The following is a 20,924-nucleotide window of genomic DNA, read 5'->3' on the forward strand; positions in this document are numbered from 1 at the left end:
GGTGGAGATTGCAGCAGCTGACTGTCACTTGAGACCCAACATCTAAGTAGCGAATGATCGGACCAGGCACAGGGGCTAATATCTATTATGTCCGCCCAAGGCTGTGATGTCCAAATGAGGTCAAGAGTATGGCCCTTTTCATGAGTGGGACTAGTGACCAGTTGGTGAAGGTCCATTGTGATCATAGCAGTCTCAAATTGGCCAGCCGATGGCTCTCTCTGCGCTTAATCCCAGTGATAGTTAAAGTCGCCAACTACTAGGAGACGTTTATATCGAGAGCATAGATCAGTAATGAGCTCCAGAAAAAGGTCATTAAAGCTGGGGGTGGTCCACGGAGGCTGATAAACTACCAAGAGTAGAATGCAGAATGATTTAAAGGAGATTTTAACCCCTAGAATGTCTGCATTATCACAGCTTTCTGCCAATATCTTAGTAACCATTAAACGTTTTTTTTAAAAGACGGCCACTCCCCCCTTAGTATCCCCAGGTCTATTTTGCCAGAAGGCATCAAAGTCCACTGGAAGTGCTGCAATGATGTCAGGGGCTGACGAATCCCCTAACCAAGTTTCCGTGAGGGCCAAAATGTCTATATCACCATCTTGCAGTAATGAGAAGACCTCTAGGTGGTGCTTCTGTAGGGAACGTGTGTTAAGAACCGCTACTTTCAGACCTAGTGCTACGGGAAGAGGAGTATATTCCTGGGGGTAGTGTGCGTGGAGACCTAGATATAACCTCAGCCCTATTACTCCTCAATAGGTCTTCTACCTGCAGCTTGGCTATGGAGTTGACATCTAGGACGTGGCCACCTGTGGCGAGGGTCCGTAAATCTGTTGCCTTGAAAATCTGCGAGGGGCCAGGGGTTCTGCCACTGGACTCGGCTGGGCATGGACGGGCGCAGACGGGCTTGCATTTGGCACGCCTTCGGCATGGCAAAATACTGACAAATGGCAAAATACTGTAGTCAGGGGCCTCATAGATACTGGGCATTCAGACCATGAATGGTTAGATCCGGAGTGGTAGGGAAACCGATTCCCACGATCAATTACTGTGAGGTACCTGGACCAGAGACGCTGTGACTTGTGGAAGAAAGAATGGGCCCTGTCAATGTCTGTCAGTAGCCAATGAAAACAGATGGGGATGGGGTCCCAGGATAAAAACATACACCAGGAAACCTGATCCCAGAAGGGTCTAGGGGAGCTTGTTGTCTTACAGCTCAATTGAGAGTGACTATATTTACAGATAGTCAATATGGTTTTGGTGTGGTCCATGATTTTGGGTAGTTAAGGTCACTAAGGGGAATTATGACATCATCAGGTTCCCCTATTAGAAACAGGTAATATGTAATGAAATTATTAGAAGCTTTGCAGTTATCCCAAGAGATTGCAGTAGCTAAATGTGCAGCTCACAAAAGTGGCAATGCCTATGTCACTTTTGGAAATCGATATACTGATTAAGTTGCACTTTATTGGGTACTTGTGGTATGCACATATAATGGAGAATATACAAATAAAGGAGAATAGGACACCACCGTTTTGGAGTTGTTGTCAGTAGCTGATACTTAGGAAGAAATCAAGAGACTACAGGAAAACATTTTTGAGTCGGAACAGCAAGGGTGGATTAGAGCTGGATGAGTCAAAAATGCAAATGACATTTTGGTTTCATCAGATGGAAGACCAGTGTTGCCAGACAGATTGTTGTGTCGCATGACTCAATAATTCCATTGTCATATACACATTGGAACGGATGCATTGGTTAGGTTGTTTAGGTAGAATTGATTCAAACCCAGATTCAAAATAATTTTTGAGGAGCATGTCATAGGTGCATTATATGTCAGCAGATGAATATAGGTAGAAGAACCCCTGTAACACTTATCCACGTTGAAAGATCAAGAGCACCCTTTAAAAGAATGCAGTTGAACTGTCTTCAAAATGGCTGTTTGCCACAGGCTGAGATATGTCCTTGTTATAGGGTGAATTTTCTCTCGATGGGTGGAAGCCTAACCAATCTGGAGGAATGACAGTTTTACTGTAGCTAATCTTCTGTTACATGAACTCATTCCATGGCAATAAGGAAGAGGTGTGGCGCCGCGGCCAGGGCGACTGACTCTGGAATCTGGGGATCACGGTTCAATCTCCGGCGGCAGATTATCCCAGCACCATGCGACTCTGGGCAATAGCTTGCTTAATCTTCCAGACGGCCCCCAGCGCCTAGAGACCCTTACGGGTGATTGTTTGCGCTTTACAAATGTGGATTATTATTATTATTATTATTATGGCTCGGATTTCCAGTTTCTCTTTAGTCAAACAGAGGGACCCATTTCAATAATGAAGCCCTTAGAAGCTGTGTGTTGCTTTTCAGGTGGAGCAAAGATTACACTGTAGCCATCGTCCCAAGTCGATAGGGATAGTGGAGTAGTAAATGGAACATTGGAGTCTCGATTAGCCAAAGTCTGTGCATCCACTTCATTGAAATGGCCAATGGTTTACCACTGGTTTGTATGGGTCTTCAAAGCACCCCTGACAGGAAAACATAATAATCACCACACGAAAACCTCATGGGTCATGCTATGAGACTGTCTGGTGTACTTGCAAATGCATGTGTAAACAAGACAGAAGACAGGATACTCAATTACTGCAAAGGATTAGCGGATGTAGAGAATTCTTACCAGGTTGGAGCTGCCACTGCCAGTCCACATCAGGAGCAGTGCCGGAACCTTAACTCGGGTGTTGGATTTTTGCTGAAGAAAAATAGAAAAATGTGCAAAAATTCCTGCCTGAAGGCAGGGTGGAAAGGTGCCAACCAGATCACCTTGATTACCAACACTGCTGTTAAATGTGCCGGAATACTAAATTGGGTGCATGCTTTGCAAATTCAGAGACTAAGGTACCCATACGAAGAAGTAATGTTCTTTTAACCAACTCCGACTTCACCTCTACCCATATGTCCAGAAGGACTAGAGGGGGGGTGATGTACAGTAAAACCTTTCACCAGTGCAAGTTCCTAAAATCGTGCAAAGTGCTGTGAAAACAAACACACACTGAAGAGGAAGTGAGAGCTGAGAATAAAGGAATTGTTGATGCATCACAAGAGCAATTAAGTGATCTAGACAAAGGAACAAGTGTGAGAAGAGAAAGACCCCTTTGGAGATCAGAAAGGCCACATGTTAGGAGGCAATTGAGATCAAATATGCCAATTGAGCACAAACCATAATCTAGTAGAATAAGTGAAACAGAAGAAGATCAACATATTCCAAGGAGATCCAAGAGAGTGAGAGTACCTTGTTATAGGTATTCTGCACCTGAATTGACTTACTATGCAGAGAATGTGCCAAATGCATCAGATCAAAATCCTACTGAACTGAGATTTGAGACATTTGAAGCTTCATGATATGCCACACTGAGAAACAGCATCGCTCAATTAAAATTTCTGAAAAAAATTGATAATCATGAAGTAAACAAGCACTATTTACTGAATTCAAAACTGAATTAACTGAGGCAACAATAGATAAACTGTGTTTAAAGTAGGTAAATAAAGGACTGGATTAAATGAAACAGACCATAAACAACTTTCAAAAGTGAAAAAAAAGAATTTAGAAGAATTCACTAGGGCCAAGTTTGCAATGGAAGAGTAGCGATAACACATTTAGGAGAAGATGGAGTAGGGCTAGGTATGTCTCACAAAGATGTTTGCATAGAAGCTGCTTTAAATCACTACAAGTTGATCAACAAATGTTTTTGCATGTTTGCACAGGCAGATGCTAACCAAGATGGCCGCCCGGTGAGGAGCTCCGGCCGGGAGCTCCCGGTCAGTGTTTGCCGCTCTGGACTTAAAACCCCTTAAACCCCCTCTCCCCCATATTTTCCTCTGGTATCTGGACAGCGGACTCGGAAAGACTTGGCCGATGCCCGGTGGAGCCGCTTGGTTCAGCTATAGGGGAGTCTGACCCGGGTTTCTCCCGAAGGCCTGCTCCTACCCAGCTGGACATCGGGGCATGGATTACCTTACCGCTGATGCCTCTCTTTCTGACTCTACCACCTCACTCAGAGCTTACCGTCCTCCTGGTGATGATCCAGCCTCGGCGCAGTTCTGACTCCTCTTTAAGGCGTGATTCCGCTCTTTCCAGGACATCGTGACGTCTTGGCCGATGCCCAGTGGAGCCGCTTGGTTCGGCTATAGAGGACTCCGGCCTGGGTTCTCCCATGGCCGTCACCTACCTAGCTGGACATCCATCATCCCGCTGCTGCTGCTGTTCCCTCCCCCTACTCACTGCCTCGGGAACGAGTCGCCGCTGAAGAATCTGAAAATGGGGCCAGACATGGCGCAGCTTTGTCTCCATCGGCTGCCAGCCAGTCCTCGCTGCTGCCTCGCTGGCTATCCCCAGGCTGGCTATCTGCAAGGATATGCTCTGCCTCGCCCCTGACTTCGGAGACCCGAGAGATCTTTTCCAGGTATGGGGGCGTGGGAGCCACGACCAGCTGATTGACTACACTGATGCTCCAGCGGTCACAAAGCCTGCATGCCTCTGCCCCTTCCTCCCGCCTTTGACTCTGGAACCGCATACCTCCCTTTGACTTCTTTTTTTCACTTTAACTCATGCTCCCTGGTTCACATTTTTGGACTTTTTGTCTTTTGCCCTGCCCGCCATTTTGTTGCTGATCTTCGCCGTTTCCCCAGACCCGCCATCTTGTTTGAACCTTTGTCCTTTCCCCTTTTCCTTCGTTCTCCCCCTGACGATCCTCAAACGTTTCTCCCTCTTTCTGGTCTACCCTAACTCTATCCCCTCTTAGCCCTGCACCCTCTCTCATAACTCTACTTTTGTTCCCCCTCTACCTTCTCTCCCCCTTTTTGAGTTTTCTACTACCCATGTTAATTTCCATACAACTGTCTTTAATTTATTGTACCTTGACTGTACTCTTGTTGTTACTATGTAACATTATGTAACCCATGTAAACTTGTAACTTGCAACTCTCTGTGCCTTATGTAAAGCGATCTGATACCTCCGGGTCTTCCCAGCGCTATATAAAACTCATGATAAATAAATAGTTAAATAAATAGATGTCAACGCAGAATATTGAATTTTCCTGCTGCTATATTCGACTACGGTCTGATTGTAGATAAACATGTTATCATTGCCAAAGCTAAGTTTAGATTAGTGACTATTATCATACTAATAGTTCTTATATTAGCTATTATAAGCCTTTTAGTTGGGATGAGTTTTACACCAGAAATAGAGTCACTTAAGTCTACACCTGCATCTACAATGGCTGCACACATAATGAATGAGACAAAATTAAAGGCTTCATTTGCAGATTATTCAAAAGAAATGTTTTCAACTAATGCTTATTCTAGATTAGTTCAGGAGTGCACTCAAGCTTTAGACACAGTGGGCCCGATTCACAAAACTAACTTAAGACAAAATCCTAAACTTACTACCATTTTGGTATTCACAGAAGGCACTTACTCATTTTGGTATTCCCAGAAGGCACTTACTCATTTCGGTATTCACAGAAGTTAGGAGTCCTAACTTTAGGACTCCTAAATGCCTTCTGTGAATACCGAAAGTCTTAAAGTTAGGATTTTTCTCAGTTTAGGAGTAGTAAAGTTAGGAGTCCTAACTTTACTACTCCTAAACTGAGAAAAATCCTAACTTTAAGACTTTCGGTATTCACAGAATGCATTTAGGAGTCCTAAAGTTGGTAGTCCTAACTTTATTACTCCTAAACTGAGAAAAATCCTAACTTTAAGACTTTCGGTATTCACAGAAGGCATTTAGGAGTCCTAAAGTTAGGAGTCCTAACTTTACTACTGCTAAACTGAGAAAAATCCTAACTTTAAGACTTTCGGTATTCACAGAAGGCATTTAGGAGTCCTAAAGTTAGGACTCCTAACTTCTGTGAATACCGAAATGAGTAAGTACCTTCTGTGAATACCAAAATGAGTAAGTGTCTTCTGTGAATACCAAAATGGTAGTAAGTTTAGGATTTTGTCTTAAGTTAGTTCTGTGAATCGGGCCCTAAGGTCTGCTATGTCTGTGCACACGTACCTTCCTCAGCTGCAGAAGAAATGACATATCATCATATCCCGTTGCCATATGCAATCACATGGGTTATCAATCTCAGTTTATTTTACAGACAAGAATGAACATTATTTTCCAATTATGACTTGTTTCTTTCCAAAGTTTCCCTTTTGGAAAGAATGAACCTCAACCATAAGCGAAAGATATGGAAATTGCATGGTATTTCTTTAGTTCACCCATCGTTATAGACATGCAAGAAGAATATCACCTGTTTAAGGAGACCATCAAAAAAGAAGTTCATTTTAACATTAGAGGAAAGAAGAGCTCACATTTTTCACAGTGCAAATAAAGAGAATATTGTTTTCAGAACTGTTTGGACAAAGAAGAATATAGAATGCAAAAAGAAAATGGTCTATTCTAAATTAAAGTTAGATAGATGACAAAAAGAGAAATTATTACGTGTGATAGGAACTCATGGAGTCTTACCCCACGGAATTCCACAGAGTTACATGAATACTCCACGAGATTCCACAGAGTTCCATAAATGGGTGGAATTAGGTACGTTGTGACGCTTATGCTGATTTCTAGCATAAGGAGCTTGTTCTGCCTTTGAAAATCAACACAAATGGCACCACACAGCATACCAGATGGTGCTGATTGTCGAGTTGATTTTGCTGCCACTCAAGTAGATGTTCTACTTGAGCAGCAGTTTTCTGACCGCGAACGGTCACGACTGTCCACATTGGGAAACTTATTGCCCACCCCTAGAAAGTATGTGTTTACAACAGAAGAAACCAGTTTAGAAAAAGACACATTGAGATTAGTAATTGTGAATACACATTCAAAGTTTTGGGAGGATCTGTACAAAATTCAACAGGTGAAGAGGCAGTTATTTCTGGAGTTTATTTGGGTGTGGACAAAATGCCTTTTTTCCATTGCTGCCGATTGGGAAGGTGTTTCCTATTTAGCTTATTGTTTCCTAAAATGTATCATTCGAATAGAATGGAAGCTTTAATTATGATGCCACCCCATAGATGCCCACGTAGTACAAATGATTAGACACAATAAGTGGGAAATATTTTTTGAGCAATCATACTACCTGTATGTTGGACCTGGTCCTTTCTGCAGGGTTGTCCTAAAACTTATTTTTCCTTCCTCTGCCTGTTTTTCTGAACTTTGTTTTGTTGTCTTTAGGACTCCGGGCACTTTACCACTGCTAATCAGTGCTAAAGTGCATGTGCTCTCTGCTCTAAACATGGTATGATTGGTTTACACCTGCTTGGCATATTTGATTTTTCTTGTATATCCCTTGTAAAGAGGGATCTCATATACCCAAGGCCTCTAAATTAAATGATACTACTGGGCCTGCAGCACTGCTTGTGCCACCCACAGAAGTAGCCTTTCAAACCTGTTTCAGGCCTGCCACTGAAGGGCCTGTGTGCACAGTACTTCCACTTTGACTTGACATTTAGAAACTACTTGCGAAGACTTTACTTAAACTCCCCTTTTACTACACATAGGTCACCCCCATGTTAGACCCTAGGTAGCCCTATGGGCAGGCTCCTGTGTAAGTAAAAGGTAGGTGTAGTATCTTCATGTAAGGTTAATACTGTTCTCCTGTATCTTGTAACTAGCTGCTCAGCCAGTGTGAGAGTTCCATGTGGAATGTTGACGTGACTGGAATGCTGGAGGTTGGTGTGGTGTGAGACAGTTGAGAGGATGGGCTGAGCAGCTAGCAGGCTGCTCCTGGTGGGGCTATTCTATGGACTTAATTAACTTAATAAATACGCTTAAGATCTATCCTGGCTACGTCTGCTGTGTCACATCAACCTATGGAACCAGGTCACTTCAATTGGCGATTTGTTCTGGGAGTGATTCTTCCTGTATGTTTCTTCAATTTCTAGAGTAATTGTAGTTGTTTTCTATTGTGATTCTCTGCGTTTTTATATAAGTATCTTTTGTGGTGTCTACTCAATTTCTGTTTGGGATTTTACCGTTCTTTACGTGTTTTATTAATAGAGGAGGTTGGTGTTAGTGAGTGAGTTTAATGTTTTCTTTTCTGTCTTATTATAAGAGGAGGATGGTGATAGTTAATTCTTATCTTTTCATCCTTTTCTTATTCTTTTTCTGCCGTTTTAGGTCTGGGTCCCTTTTGTGGTATAGTTTATTCATCTTACCCTTGGGCTTTGGACTATTTATGTTTTGTTTATATTTGGTGTATAGTTGCTTTGAACTTTTAGTATTGTTTGTTGTATTATCAATTGTAAAGAAGGGAGATATTGTAGTATCTTCATGTAAGGTTAATACTGTTCTCCTGTATCTTGTAACTAGCTGCTCAGCCAGTGTGAGAGTTCCATGTGGAATGTTGACGTGACTGGAATGCTGGAGGTTGGTGTGCTGTGAGACAGTTGAGAGGATGGGCTGAGGAGGATGGGCTGAGCAGCTAGCAGGCTGCTCCTGGTGGGGCTATTCTATGGACTTAATAAACTTAATAAATACGCTTAAGATCTATCCTGGCTACGTCTGCTGTGTCACATCAACCTATGGAACCAGGTCACTTCAGTAGGGCATGTACCTTTATGTTTGGCATATCCTGCTAGTGACAGCCTATTTCATTTTTCACTACTGTGAGGCCTACTCGTCTCTTAGGCCAGCATTTGGAATTCTCTGAACAGAAAGGAGTGGCATTGCCATGTTTGGTATGTTTAGAATAGTAGAGAAAAATCCTACTCGTTGTGTAGTTTTATTTTACATTACTATTTTAGAAATGCAATTTTTTGATAATTGGGCATTTTTCTGTGCCTATTACTCTTTGTGCTTTGCAGCCTGATTCCAATACACATCTGGGATGAGTGACAGCTACACTTTGTGCATACTTTCTAGACAACCACAACACAGGAAGGCGTAGGAGTGACTGGGAATACATCTGCATTCATTTGCATGCAGTTTTTCTGGGCTGGGAGAGGGGGAGGTGGTTCACACTTACATCTGAATAGGTTGTGTCCTGCCCTCACGCAAAGGGCTGATTTACCTCTAAGGATTATCTGGAGCCAAGGCTGGACTGAAAAGAATTGTTGCACACTTAAGGGTTCCTTTAAAGTCACACATTCTTTAACGACATTTTTGAGTATAGGTACTGGGTCTCTGACCCCATGTTTGGAGGAGACAATGCATGAGACTTGTAACCAGATGCTGCTGTCTCTAAAATGTGCACATTGCCAGGAGGAATGCTGTGCTGCCAGGAAAAACTGCTATTTGGACTAACTGCACTGATATGCTGGCCTGCTGGGCTATAGGAGGAACTGCCACACTGCAAACCTGACTTTATGTGCTGGCCTGCCTGCTGTTCCCTTTGTGCCCCCTCGTGTTTTCCAAGGGCTTGTTGGTCTGCCCACTGTTCTTGCAATCTCAGGGCCATAAAGATTGCATTTAAGCCCTTCTGCCATATGACTCTGCCTTTTGGGAATCTGGCAGCAGCAGGATGGTTAAGGAGATGGGATCCACTACTACTCACTTTATAATCTATGAAGCAGCGCATGGTGAGCGCTGCTCCATGCCTACAGATAATGCATGTTGAGCACTTTTGTGTCTTACGAAGGGTTCCTCATGTGCCCAGCTGCTTCGTCCCCCCCCTTGAGGTTGCAATGCACTGGCAGTGCATGCTGAGTCATGGACTGCCTTCCTCAACCAACGTGTTGCTGTGGCAACGAGGAAGCTCCCGTTAATGTCAGCATTGTGTGAAATCCACCCCGGAGACATCGGGAGGTAAAGATGCAGGCCCCACTTCTGAGGCCCACTGCCACATGTGTAGCACCAAGGAGTGTCTCCTTGTGGAGTCGTGATTAACGATACTGCAAGTGAGCAGGGCCACTGGGGAATAGTAATGCCATTTTGTGCTCATTCGCATGTGGCCCTGGTAGTTGGGTGCATCTCCCAGGGCTCCAGTCTCACAAAGGAAGCAGCCCTGCACTCCCCTGTGGCCTTCCCTGTTCTTTGGCTATGTGTGCTGAGGCCCCCCATGGAAGTGAGGCCATCCCACTCTTCCCCCAGGAGGCTCTGTGGGCATTCTTCCAAACGCTGCAAGTTTGAACAGCCACAAAGAGCTCCAGACTCACCAGAATTTGGGGATCATTGTCCAATCTCTACCTGGTTGTGGGGAACCATCTGTGGAGGGCCCTCAAGAGCAGTGTGGAGCTGTCGCTTTGGAGATTGAACTTGAGTGTGACTCCTGTCTCTTCAGGAGCCCCCAGAGAAGTTACCATATAACTGCTAACAGGAACGCAGGTGCTTCTGTACCACTTTTGATTTTCTAATACAACCCATATGCTTTTCCTGCCATATAGGTGACTGTTTCTAAAGATACTGCATTATTTGGAACAGAGACTATGCGTTACATGCATGTAAAGTAATATTTATGCAATGGTTATTTGCATTTTAACCCTGCATTAACTGCATTGCTGGTGCCGTGATCTTCCAGGACTAGTTTTGTTGACCGTGATACCAGATTACCATATCACAATTAGTAGCTGCGCTGGTGCTTCTGTGCCCTACATCCTGTTCTGAATGTAATCAGTTTAATAGGGCTCACAGAACTGACCGTATAGCAGGCAATAGGAGTGCAGGTGCATTGTGCCTATGTGTTTACTGCAATTCTGAGATTTACTCTAAACATTCTGCATTACTTGCCAGTACTTATGATTCATGTTGTTTTTGGTCTAGTTGGATGTATAATATAGAATTCTGTTTTTACATAATCCTGTGTGGATTCTCTTTTGTGGTATAGTCACTGTGTTGCTGTGTTTGTATGTTGAACATTGCCTCTTAGGATAAGCTTGCCTGCTCTGCACCAAGCTACTAGAGGGTGAGCACAAGTTATCTTGGTGTGTATCTGGCTTGCCTTGACTAGAGTGGTGGGTTCTGCCTGGCTTAGGTACATACCCTAGCCAACCATAAACTCAATTTCTAATACGGTAGTAGTAGCCTTAAAAGATGAGAAAATTAGAAAGCTATTATCAGTAGTAGATAAATTGGCTATTAGCACTGCTGGTGCCTTTTTGGCGGTTAACACAGAATTAGTGGCTGTTAGAACAATGGTCTTGCAAGATCAATTAGCTTTAGATATTTTGTTGACAGAGCAAGGCAGAGTCTGCAAAATGTTGAAAGCTCAACATTGCTGCTCCTACATCCCAGATGAAAGTAGAAAGATAGAAGAATATACAAAGAACATTTATTACCTGAAACCTGAATTAGATCCTTTAAAATATGCTAGTGTATTAGGGAGTTGAGGCAAAGGAGCTTCTGCTATTAGCAACTGGTTTGCAACAGTGGCTGGAGGACATTTTATGGTAATATTGAAACCTATACTAATCATTTGTTTTTGCTTAATATGCATGTATACTTTATATAATGTAATTAGATGTTATTTAACAAAGAAGAAGAATAAAGAACAAAAAAGACAAACCAGAGAAGAATTAGAAATATAAGAAACAAAGAACAGAGAATGTAAGAAATTGAAGGAAATCAAGTCCTGAAAAATAAAAAGGTGGACTCAACAGAAAATAAGAGTGCACTCTAAAGAGCCATTTGTGAAGAAGCAGTAGTGATGGTTTTGCAACCATTAAAGGGGGAAAACTGATGACATGAATTTAATTTGGTGATCAAATGCATTCAATAATAATGTGCAAAAGCTAATGTTTAAGTAAAACATATGCTCAATGCAATAATTGTAGTAGGTAGCTATACTTAAGTGATTGCATGCCTGTTAATAAACAAAGTGCTATGCCATGTTAACTGAAAAAATGCATTAACACTGAAAGGCCTGTTTTTTTTTTAATTGTATTGTTCTTTGCCCACTGTTTTTCTTTTATTATCAATGTTGCATTTTTTTCTAAGCCTTCTGTTAGCTAGTGAATGGACACTGGTTTTGCATTAGACAACTGATAGTGAGTTCTTACCAAGGGGAGAGGAAGCGATCAGAAGGATGATTCATGGGAAGAACTGTCTGGACCACAAAATGTCAACTTTGTAACTTTTCAAGGTTTAATGTCTGAAAGACTATTGTGCTCCTAAGAGAAAATGGGGAGTTTGCTTATTCCCAGAAGTTTGCTGATAGTCTTTTGGAGTACTCAGAAGAAGATAAAAAGAATGCAGCAACATAGAATTTGTGGGCCCGATTCACATAGGTAAACTGAGACGAAAGTCTACCTTTACGACTTTTGGTATTCACAAAGGGTACTTACTACTCGTAAATGCCCTTTGTGAAAACCAAAAGTTGAACTTTACGACTTTCAGTATTCATAAAGGGAATTTATGAGTAGTAAATGCCCTTTGTGAATACCGAAAGTCATAAAGTTATAAAGTTAGACTTTCATTTCATTTTACCTTTGTGAAGAAGGCCCAATGTGTTTATATTAGTGTGTGTTCCTAGAATAGCTGGTGGATTCCTTCCTTGACATTCTGGCCAGAGACTCATCTCTGAGTTTCTTAGACTTCTCTACATGTGAGGTAATTTAGCCTATTTCTGTATATTGTCTAGTGTATTTTCCAGTCTGAGATACAAAGGTTTTATGCTTGTGCATGGATTCTTTTCATCACAACCCTTTAATGGGTATCTGAACTGACATCTTTTCTCTCTTTATCCCAAATTAATTTAGATTAGGGAATTTCCTTTATGGAACAAGCTTGCTGTATTACTATAATATCAACTGTGATTGTAATAAACATTTTTTTCTATTTATAATTTAATATCAATGGATGGATTATATTATCTTTTAGTACTGAAATGTAATGACTAATACCTAAAGAATAAGATGATGAAAAACTAAAAGCATTGAAAATAAAACCCTTTTAACTCACACTAAATTCTCTTTATTGACTGAGTTTAAAGTCTTTAATGAATTATTGTTGTGTAGATGATTGCTCCTTATTTCTCTATGTCGACGAACGAAGACCCGCATGGCCAGTGGCAGGAGATATACTGGAAGAATGAGATACAGAAAACCCCGCTCCTTCATAGGTGTAAACCATTGCATTGTTCTTTCCACTTGAAAGGAACTGTGATCATTAGTACTCTCCAGTTGGAATCAGTAGGCACCACAAAGTAATTTCAGATATAGCTTTCATGATCCAAGATTTATAGGAAATTATTGCATTTGCAGTACCAACATTTGTTTTGGATGTGGGTAGTAGGCTGTTGGACTTGGCCATTTTTGCAGGGTCATCCCTGAACTTTTTGACTTCCTCCTGTATTTTCTCTAACATGTTTTTCTCGGTTTTATGACTCTGGGCACATTACCACTGCTGATCAGTGCTAAAGTGCATATGCTCTCCCTATGTTAAATTGATGTATTTATTAGTGACTCCATGATTGGGTTATTTGATTTACTTGTCAGACCTTAGTACAGTGCACCATGTGTGCCCAGGGCTTGTAAATCAAATGCTGCTGATGGGCTTGCAGCACTGGCTGTGCCACCCACTGGAGCAGCCTGTAAAGTGTGTCTAAGGCCTGCCATTGCAGAGCCTGTGTGCAGTCTAGTACTGCCATGCTGACTTGGTAAAGTGCACTCACTTGCCAGTCCCTAAACCTTCCCTTTTCTAAATATCAGACACCCCTAAGCTAGGCCCAAGGGCAGTGTGCATTGTAAGCATAAGGTAGGACATGCCCTGATGTGTGCAGCATGTCCTGATAGTGAAATACAGCCATTTTCGTTTTTCACTATTGCAAGGCTACCAGTCCCTGTAGGCCAGAATGGGCAGTTTGAATATAACACCTTATAATCCTAACTGACCCAGGGAACTTGGTAGAAATTCGAGTTTAGTATGCCTGAACTGAGAATGATAAAATACATATTTTAGTAAAGTTGGTTTTAACATTCTGCGTTTGAAAATACCACTTTTAGAAAGTAGGTATTTTCGTACCTAACCATCCAGCCTGCCTCTGCTAGCTTGTGTATTGTGTGTCTGGTTTTGTGAGTGACAGGGGCTGGGGGATTCCAGGAGACAGGGTGAGTCAGCACAGGGCTGAATAGACCTATCTGCATGTGGAGGGGTGGGAGGGGATAGCACCTGGGTCTGAATAGGGCTGTGCCTACCTTTCACAATTCTGGCTCCACCTCCTGTGGTGCATCTGATGTCTCTGCCCCATACTGTCAAAGGAAAGAAGGAGTCCTGTAAACAAAGTGCTCCAGGACTGCACAGAACTGGTTTGGACCAAGTACAGGCCCCTCTGCCTTCAGAGGACAAAGGATTTAGTAGACTTTAGATCACTTCAGGAACAACAAGACGAACCTCTGCCAAGGAGAAGCACCAAAGGAAGCTGTAGGAGTTGACTGCCCCCCTGCCAGTGGGCTGTGTTGCTGGGTTGGCCTACAGTGGTGTCTTCAGTGCCAAGTAAAGGAGAAGGAACTTTTAAAGAACTTTCATCATCTTGCAGAATATTACTCCAAGGTCTTGATTTGAGCTTGCCTCCTGACCGAAGTCTCAGGGATACAAGACTTCACCCCTTCTGTTTGCCTGCATCTGGAACTTGCTGTCTTAGCTGCTACACAAGATATTTTGCAACACCGACGCCAGCGAGCAATGCCGTCTTCTGCATCGAAGCCGTGAGCGCTGCTCTGACTTGCAACGTAGACCCGACGCCGGCCGCCGTGCCACATTGACGCCAGTGAACGACATCGTAACCCTGCCATAGCCGTGAGCGCTGCTCCGACTTGCGATGCCGGCCCGACGCCTGCTGCTGTGCCGCATCGACTCCGAAGCCGACATCATCGTGAAGCTGATCGTCGATGTGGGTGGTCAAGAATCCATCGACATCGTGACATCATACTTATCCGTGGTTTTGGCGCCATCGTGATGTCACCTCCTCTCCGGTCAGGAACCGACGCCTCCCCTGCCTGCGCAAGCATCCAGGTCCTGACGCATTATCTCCCCAAAGCAAGAAACCGACGCCGCAAAGCGCAAACAATGCAGCACCTCCCGACGCCGTGAGCTGTCTTTGTTCTTGCTTTTCCAAGGTACTGTTCTTTGTAGGTCTGTTTTGACTCCGGGCCCGACGCCGCGCACCTCGCGGTCAGCGTCGTACTTTGGGATTTTTTTTACCTTGACGTTGTGATAACTCCAGTTGGGGTTATCTGTTGCTAAAGACTGCTTTTAAGTGAATAACCTATTTTTGAACTATTTCTACCATCTTGAAGAGTTAATATTGATTACAGTATTGTGGATTTTTGTCGTTTATGGTCTTGTGATAAGTCTATATAAAGAATACTTATTTTTATAATACAACCTGTGTGGTATCCATCTGTAGTGTTGTCACTTTACTACTGTATGTGTTCACAAATGCTTTACACACTGCCTCTGAGATAAGCCTGTCTGCTCGTGCCAAGCTACCAAGGGGGTGAGCAGCGGTTATCCAGTAGTGTAATCCCCTTTCCCTGACTTAGAAGCAAGGGTCTCTATTTGGTCAAAGGTGCCTACCTCTGCCAACTAGAGACCCCCAGTTCTAACATAGGCTCACTGCATTTGAGTTCTTCTAACATGCCTACCTCCCCCTTGTAACACAATTGGACGATAAGCCAACAAAACAAGCTTTCAGTAAACAGGGCCAGTCAGACACACTGGGGGTCTTGTAGCTGGGAGGATTCCCACTTATGGGTAAATAGGCCTGAACTGTGGGCAAGTGAAGGGACTAATGACATCTTGGGGCTGGACTTGCAAGGACAGGAGCTTTTGGTCAACAAATCTGGCATCTTTCAATTCTGTGATCTTAACAGCAGTGTTGGTGATCAACAGGCCTTGATACTTGCCTCATCACTGGTAGATTTTGACATGGGCTCAGTTGGCATGCTGTTGCTCATGAGAGGCTCCAATCTGGCTGCTGGCTGGTAAATGAAGTAAAACTAGAGACGGACCATGGGTCTGTCCCTAACATTTTTAGCTAGACTCATTTCAGTCCTTTCGTTAGGGATGTCTTGAATTAACCAGATTACTAAGGGTAAGGCTACAGGTCATCATTGCTCTGTCCATTTATACATCTCAGACACCTTATTTTTCAGAGTTCCATTATACCTCACAAATATCTGAAAGATGAAGAGAGATATTGTTATCTCTCTGTATGATCACCCCTGTTTTCTGAGCTATGTGACCTGGAACTCCATTAAGCAGGCCTAGTGCATTTTTTTTGTATAACTAAAACATGTTAACATTAGCTATACTACTAATTGACATATGTAACTTACCTGTAAGTCCCTAGTATTCGATACCAAGAGTACCCAGGGCCTGTAAGTTAAATGTTACTCGTGAACAGCAACACACATAATGCCACTACTAGAGTGACAGCGCAAAATATGACTGCAGGCCTATCACTGTAGTCTATCCATGAAGTTTAAGACTGCATTTAGCCCCTTATGACAGGTCTAAACACTTTTTTTAAGTAATAGTATGTCATCCTTACGTAGGCCGTAATGCTCAATAAGGCAGTATGCATGGTAGTTAAGTAGGACATGTAAAAGTTTAATAGAAAACATGTCCATACAGTGACATGGTCCCAAAGCTATTTTCACTGTTACACTGTTCCATAGGAAATCACTGAGATATAATTTTAAAATGAAAACATTAAATAATTTGATCTCTGTTCAGGAAACAGGTACTTTTAAAACATCACCTTTTACTGCCTAAAGCCTCTTGAAACCCATTTGTGTGACCTACCAACTATCACCCAAGAGCTGTAAAGCCCCTTTATGAGGCGTGAACTTACTCCAAAAGCTGTGACAAAAGGGTATGGGGAGGTGAACTGTTCCTACGACAGAATAACCATCAGGGCAGTTCTCAGAAACTTAATTAATTTCAAACAGGCTTACCACATCTCTAGCAGATGTACCTAACACTTGGGCCTGCCCCCTCTTTTGTCCTTCTAGTCAGACATGTGCCAATCCCTGTGGGGACACAGGAACTCTGCACGAGGAAGAAAAGATTCTGCTCTGTTGGATTTAGGTATAGAGGGTTGCTGTATGATTGTCTATAAAAGGACACATAGGAAAGTGACAGAGGCGCCACTGAGAACTTTTTCCCCATTGGTGAAGAGGGGCCTGAGTCATCTCCACCCACAGGATAGCTCCAGGCAAAAATGTGGAGCCCGAGGTCACACTCCTGTGAATAATACTAGGCCTGTGGAAGACAGTATAAAGACAGTACCTGCTGTTTAGACCTGTGAGGAGAGCCCCACCTGCTCCTACTTATAACCAGGATATAGAACTTTGACTCCAAGGGTCCATTGGCTGTCCTCTTGTTAAACTACATGGACACAACAAGTTGCTAGAGGCCCTGCTTCCTGAAGAATCTAGCTGACCAGTTTCAACTGGAAAAGCCTTGGATCCTGCTGGTGTCTTCTGTTGGAGTGAGTTCTGAGTTGACACCCAATTACTGTTCCTGGTGTTCCGCAACCCTTTGTTGGTGTCAGAGAGTAAGTACTCTTCCTGCCTAAACCTACAATGTAGAACTTAGAAACATTTGGTAACTAATTTTCTGGAGACCCATTGAGGTACTGGAAACAACCTGTCAGATGATTCGCCGAGACTTTGTTGTTGAAGGGCCTGACTTTGCTGCAGCTCCCAGCACATACTTCTCTGCAGCAGCAAATCAGCTTCAGTGGGACTGACACTCACTGGCATCCAATGACATTGAACCCCCCTCAGCCTCAGACTTGTCCTGCTGAGGAACTCCAACCAGAAAAGAGCCAAAGTCCGAAGGAAGAAAGCCTCATCGGGTCCGACAACAAGCAGAATCCAATCAACGTCAATGACTTATTGGGCACAAACTCCAGAATTTTGACTGCCTGCACCATAACCCTCCTTAGCTTCACTGAGAACTTGTCCTTTATCAACCCATCAATGCTTAACATACTTTCGGGTCCAGCCTTTAGCCTTGCCCATTTAAAGACTTTACCTTTCCTGAAATCTTTAAGTGTGGAAAAAGCTTTCTCACCAGAGTGATCCACACCCATGTGTTTGACCAGTGCCCCATCGTGCTTGGCCTTAAAATGTACCCTTGTCCTGGTCTAGTGTGTCCAGTTGCCTGTGGTTAGCACTTTTCAGTTTTTACCACTATTTTTATTTAAAAGTTTCAAAAATCCTATCTTTGCTTACTCTTATTGGATTTGTATTGTTTTGGTGTCATTTTATTAATTAAATTATTTTTCATTTTTATAAATTGGAGTGAGATATTTATTGTTTCGTATTTTTAACTTTGTAATCGTTTTGGTACTTCTAAATGCTTTACACATTTTCCTAAATTAAGGCTGTATGCTCTATGCCATAGCTACCATTGGTAGAGGTCAAGGTTAAACTACTGAAACATTACTGGATCTAACAAGAATATTGACATTAATACATGTGGTGGACTATAATCCACCCCAATTAATATTCTACTTGCTCACAGATATGCACAATAAAAATGCTGTTGGATGCCTTCGGCTTTAAACCAATCCTGAGCCATTCCCAGTCCTGGGTTGGATCCCAAATCTGGGAATAAAGTCACGTAGTAGTGTCGTGGCTACTGTGAGAGGATCACCTTAGCCACAAGGAAAGGCTCTGTGTCCTCACAGAAAACATGCAAACTAATAGTAGGACAGAAACATAAGAACATCAATTGAGCATTTGGATTAAATGGATCTGTATGTGAATGGACGCACCTCAAAAGGCGGATAAGTATCAAGGATACTCCTTATACGTTTACCATCATTGTATGCATGACATTAAATGTTGGAATATTGTTCAACAGTTGTAAGGAAAGAAGATTGCACTGCAACCTGTGCTACATGCATGGATCATATCATCTCAAACAATATGTGCATTGCTGTGATACAAGTGTGCTAACATTTGGAAGCAATACTTTAGGGGCAATCACTCTGCCATGTTTTTCTCATCACAATTCATCTGGATGCTCTGCTGTTTATATTTGGGTCATGCATAGTTTTCTCTTTCTGGATCTTGATCCTGTAAGTCAGTGTGAACCTGGGGTGGGGACATAAGAGACTCATCAGTGTTGGACACATAAATTAACTCACATCTGGAATCAAAACAGCTACCAGAGTGCAGTACATTTAAGTTTACACAGATTTCTCCTCAGCAGGTTTCCGGGAGAGATGGAGCTCAGGAGAAAGCCTAGCTTATTTTGCTGATCTCTTAACATATCTAGGGATACAGGATCTGTGATGTGGTGAGGAAAACGTGTGGTAGAAAGGCCAACTGTATCAATTGTTTTGCCGGAGAGAAGAACAGTAAATTCAGAAAGTTTTAGAGTAGATTGATTAGCACCAGTGCAAATAGGTCATGAAGTGAGCTATCCATTAATGACACATAGTACGTATGACCTTTTTTAGTCTATAAGAATCAAAGCGCGCAGACAGCAGTAGGTACCCCTCAGGCAGTCCTAAAGTGTTGGATATCGATTCTATGGGGAAGAAGGAAAACTAGACTGCTCTGATTGATTATGTGAATCCTAGGCCAGTTTGTGCAATCTCGTTTCTAGTGCCATAGTGGACTGTTATTGAACCATGAGGCATTGCAAGCTGGAGCAAATTCCCTGTCTTCCATACAGTGTCATGTTCCTCTGCCTCCTTTTGGCTGATTGCTGGAAGAATTGCATTTGTTATATTAGCTTAGATTCAGATGATTCTGTCTTTTGTTCTTTAACAGTAACACACTGATATTACTATACAAACCAATTGAGAGAGATGTCGGTTTTGCCAAGCCATAACAATTATTTTCATTTGCTCCTGTACCTCAGTCAACAACCCTGAAAAAAGTGGCTGTTACTGCTTGTCGAGCCATAGCAGTGACATTTAAAATTCAAGACTAGCAATCAAAAAACATCTCCCACATGATCAAGGAAGCACATTGGGACTTACAATGATTTATCTTTGTCCAATACGTCTTTAAAAGCACACTTCATAAACAGCACTCAACCAGGCAGCTCTACAAACAACTTAAGCAGCAATACTTGCAGGAGGTTGCTGTGGCCACTTAGGGCCTGATTATGAGTTTGGTGGTCCGATGGACACCATAGGACCACTGCTACCACGAGGAATCCACAATCCCTAGTGGTTTTGGTGAGGTCTGAGGCACAATATGCTGGTGGTGCAGTTGCTGCACCCCCAAGCATATTATTAGGTTCCACGCTGCCCTCCTATTCATAGGAGTGAGCGCACCATGAAAAGGGTGGTGGTGCGGAAACTAAGGGGGCGTACCAGGCCCCCTGGTGCCTTGGTGCATTCAGGGGGTGCAAGGTGTACCCCCGTCTTTCTGCGCCCCCAGTTCCTGCACAGCATGGACTTTAAGGTCCATGCCATGCTTGAACGCACTGTTGGCAGCCTCACGACGCTGCTTTCTAAGGCTCTCCTATGAGCCTTTGAAAGGTAGCACCATGGGCCAGCCGCCGCAGACTGCCCGCCCTGATTACAACTTGTAATCTGGCAGGTGGTCTGTGGTGGAGTTTGGCGGTGTGGGAGCAGGGCAGTGGGGTGCTGACCCACTCCCACACCACCAAACTCATAATCATGAATACCGGCTGATCTTTTACCTCCTCTGTTACAATGAAACAAAGTAACTGCTAAATATCAGAGTTAGAATTACAACAATACTCCATGTAATGTCTGGGGATTGTCCTAGGTCTTGGGAACTGGTAGATGATATTCAGAAGGTCAGAAGTTCCAAAAGGACATGAATTAGGACATGACGCTCTTGTCTGTGGCCAGGATATTTTTGTAATGACAGTATGGCATCGGGTAATTTGCAGTTGGTGAGTGGCTTTGTAACACTGGAAGTAAGATAAAAATATCTGATAAATGGATGCTACAAAAAAGAAAGCAGTCCTTTTTTCCAGTGTCTAGTTTTTAGTTGCTTTTGTTTGTGCTTAC

The sequence above is a fragment of the Triturus cristatus genome, chromosome 2_2 (assembly GCF_964204655.1).
Source record: "Triturus cristatus chromosome 2_2, aTriCri1.1, whole genome shotgun sequence".
Taxonomy (NCBI): domain Eukaryota; kingdom Metazoa; phylum Chordata; class Amphibia; order Caudata; family Salamandridae; genus Triturus; species Triturus cristatus.